Genomic DNA, 4,057 nt, shown 5'->3' on the forward strand with positions numbered 1-4,057 from the left:
CACTGGGCCCACTCCCAAACTGCCATGCATGACATTCTACACATGTATTTTTCAATAAAGATTGCCAACTCGTGTGTGCCCTGTGGCCGCAGTTTATTTTACATATCATGTATGAATTACTTTTTGAGTTACAGTACAGTAGTCATATCCCGCTATGACCAACCATGAACCAACGTCACAGGATGTCAGAAATCATTTTGACCAGCTCATAAATCACAGACATGACAGTTCACTAATCACTCCATTTCGCAGTCATAAATCATTTCGACAGGCTTGTAAATCATGTGACAGGCCATAACTCACAACGGCTGACAGGTCATAAATCATTTCTGACATATCACTATCACGTTCTGGTATCTGCCTACCATAGTTGTGACACCTCCTAGTTTGTCATGCCATCATGCATGTCGTTTAATCGGGTCATAGAGTTGATCGGCGCACTGCCCCCAGCTTCCAAAAGTGACCTGTGCTGGGGTGGCGGTGCTGATATAACCCCCCCTTGTCCCCTCCAGACATGTGGAGGCATCTCCCTATTGTTTTTTTTCCAAAACTGTCACCTGGCCACCTATTGGCTCAGTGTTTTCACGCCACCTTTGGTGCACGCTCTTTCCCAGGGGAGGGGTAGAATCTCCCTTTGTTGCTGGGCACCCTGAAGCTGCCCAAATTGTGTTTTTCCAGGTTCCCTGGCGGCCGTTCTGAAGGGACCCTCAGTCTGCACATTGTGTGCTCTCTAGGACTCCTGAGAAACACCCTTGATATACTAAAGGAGTGGTTTAAACTGGTCTCTCTGCCTCCTGGTCTCCAAAGGATAAACCCTCTTGACCCTTTGGTTGTATGACGGTACAACGCTAGTAAAAACATTGCATGCCTTCAAAACGCATTTGTTACCCAGCATTTGTTTAGCGCGCATATGCTTTTATCTCGCATGCCATTATCACGCATTACTAAGGTAAGTTTAAATATATTTTATCTTTTTGGGGGGGAGACCCCCTAACCCCCATACTTACCGTAAATGCGTGTTAAAGGCACTGTGATGTAAAAATAATGGTGCAAAGACTGTTTCACTACCCTGTACCAAAGTACTGGCGAGTGGCATAATTTGTAAAGTTTTAGCATGTAAGAGGTGCAAAAAGGCTGTTTTTGTGGGTATTTTTTATTTTGTTTATTTTTTACCGAATGGGAATGTTTGTGAAATATTATGGATTGTGTTTGTAATAATATTTGCCATCATCCCAGTAGCCAGGCAGCATCCCGCTCCAACATAAACCAGAAGATATCCGTTGGTGCATCTTAGAGAAAATTAACACACTTGACGACACACATGGAACAAAAATCCGCAAGAAACGCGAAGTTTTCTGGATTTTTTCATTGAACACATTCAAAAATGGCCTCAATAGTGAACTGCCATGGGAAAACGCAATTACTTAACTATATGTTAGCCTCTTTATATCTTGGCAAAATATGTATATATATAAAATCTAGTTTTGCGCCATGAACTTCACCAGTAATTATACTTCCCAGATGTATTTTTATGAGTCAAATTAAATACGATAAAGTAAGATCTCAAAATATAGCAGATTGAAATCTTAACCATCACCCTGCTTTCAGATTTATACTTTCATCTTGTGTTCTTGCCCTGTTGTTATTGTTTATCCATATCCAGACCTAATGATCAAGTAATAAATAACCACCTGATACCTTCTAGAACATTGATCAAGTCCTCTGTGATGCGGTAACTATGATCAATAAAGTTATAGTTGAAGGTTGGGCTGTCTTCATTTTAAAAGTCGAGTTTCACGCTACACATAGATATCTTCCCGACACGCGAACCAAATTACCCAATAAGAAATCTCCATACGAATAGTGCCACACACCCCGTGATTAGTGTCACACACTACGGAGTTCATCGTACGCTATGCTAATATCAACTCTTGGATTATTCACATAGCTTCTGAATATACTTATTGTAATACAATTTAATTGTTACCAACAAAATATTATAAAAAAAGAGATAATCGCACGTAGGAACTTTTTTCCATGTTGAAATGTGATTTCATGTCACAATCTGAATGTTTTGCCAGCACGTGAGCCAACTTAGCCAATAACATATCGCTATGCGACCAATACTTTCACTGTGAGAGTAGCGTTACATGCTACTCGACATCACTACGAGCCACGTGATAAACGCCTCACGCTCTACGTCCCTTGAATGCGCCAATCATATTGCACCCCCAAGATGCCGGAAAAAATATATAAACGCGAAACACTGAGGCGGCATTCGCTTTTCATTTACCATCCAAGGACACACCAGTCTACTTATCGCGGAGGATTTTTGTCGACATGACAAGCACCTAAATACAAAGGTAAGCACTACGAGATCCAATCGTGGTACACACAATCTCGATTAACAAACACACCGTTACCTTGTGTTAAATGACAATAATACGCTTCGTAGTCAATAAGAATCAGTACCTAACAGACAGTAAATAAATACATACGTTGCATCTGTCACTAGCAAAGCGGGCAGCTTCATTGCTATGCAGTTTGTATTAACAACATCTGAAGAAATGTACAAGTACAAGTTTTCCTTTTTAAAAAAAGAAGCATTTTCATTCTTTATTGCCCTGGTCTTATTTCAACCAATTCCTCATTATTCTCCACCCTTAGGTTAAATCATACCTACTGTGTTTATGCTGCTCATATGCCAAATATTCATCACTCAATCAAGACCTGGCACCTAAAAAAGAGCCCGCTATCAAACAGAGGTAATGCTTGTTCTATATTAATAAGGAATCGAGCATAGTTAACCCATTTAGATCCATTAACAAGGTATAGACATAAGTAATGTGTTTTCCAATTTTTATTCTTACTGTTAGATCTAAACACCTCTATGAACCAAGGTCCATGTAATATATGCAAAAGAAAAGCTATCTACTCTCTGATTGACCGAGTACCACTAGATGAATAACTACATATCAAGGTACAAATCATAATCGTCTAAACAATACCTTTGAGAATCGCAATTCTCTACAGAGGTATAACCATGTGCTCTGCATTGCTAGGTATCCATCTACCCGAAACAGTTTTTAACTTCCTGGAACTCCACCATCCATCAATTGGAACACAGGTAGATATACAATCAAAAAATAGACTCAAGATTGATATTTAGCACTAAAGAAAGACTTAGAATCTATCTCTTCTTTCTTCACTCCTTATCTGTTTCTTTTCCAAAACTCTGAATAATTAAAAGAATAAACAAACGACTCTTTATTAAATGTTTACACATATTTAGGTACCAGTTGCCCACTTTTCTCCTTTTTACCCTTTGTCCCTCCTTTATCTATTTAGCAAAATGTTGTCTTGAACAAAAAGACATCAATATAGTGTTAGTATGAAGGCATATCCTATATCAGCTCAAGAATAATTCCTAGTCAGACTCTTGATATGTCAATTTCAACAATGACAAATGTGTGATACATGCAAAAAAAGTAGTTATGAAATGTTGTTTAGACTTTTTCCTTTTTTAAATTACAGGAATTGTGGCTTTTTTCCTGACGAAGGCGTTAACTACGCCGAAACGCGCGTCGAAAAGTATACAACTGTGCCACAGCATTGTTTACTTCTCACTCCTATGCAGACCACAATTTATTTTAATGATTGTAATGATTTTAACACTTGTTTATGCATAATAAAATTGTTTTTATTTATGAATGTACAAATTAATTATAATTAAAAAACAACAATAATTTCCATATTTGTTTCACTGTTTGAGTTGCTCTGACTACTGGATACAGAATTAGTTTATGTTATCATTCATGAGAATTGCCTAGGTTGTTAATTTTCAAATAAGCATCCCGCTCCATGCCAGGTGGCCCAGTGGTCGCACATGTAGTTGTCCAAATATCAATTATCTGTAATTGTTCGGGGTTATTAGGTGGTGATAGTGTTTAAATTGTTTACAAATGGGAGCCCTCCCTCACCTACACCAGCTGTGGCAGGCTTGTCCGTCTCACTGGATGTGCAACGTCAACATTGCTCTTGCGGGGGAGGTAATGGC

The 4,057-nt window shown here is 38.7% G+C and overlaps 1 long non-coding RNA gene across 1 annotated transcript; it reads left to right on the top strand.

Annotated features, from left to right (window-relative positions):
- The first annotated feature begins 2,668 nt into the window (after positions 1-2,668).
- LOC146862298 (uncharacterized) lies at positions 2,669-3,128 on the top strand. Its single transcript, XR_014978417.1, has 3 exons — positions 2,669-2,765; positions 2,877-2,980; positions 3,063-3,128. It is a non-coding gene; the product is annotated as an uncharacterized LOC146862298 (long non-coding RNA).
- Positions 3,129-4,057: the final 929 nt, after the last annotated feature.

The sequence above is a fragment of the Triturus cristatus genome, chromosome 2_2 (genome assembly GCF_964204655.1).
Source record: "Triturus cristatus chromosome 2_2, aTriCri1.1, whole genome shotgun sequence".
Classification (NCBI taxonomy): Eukaryota; Metazoa; Chordata; class Amphibia; order Caudata; family Salamandridae; genus Triturus; species Triturus cristatus.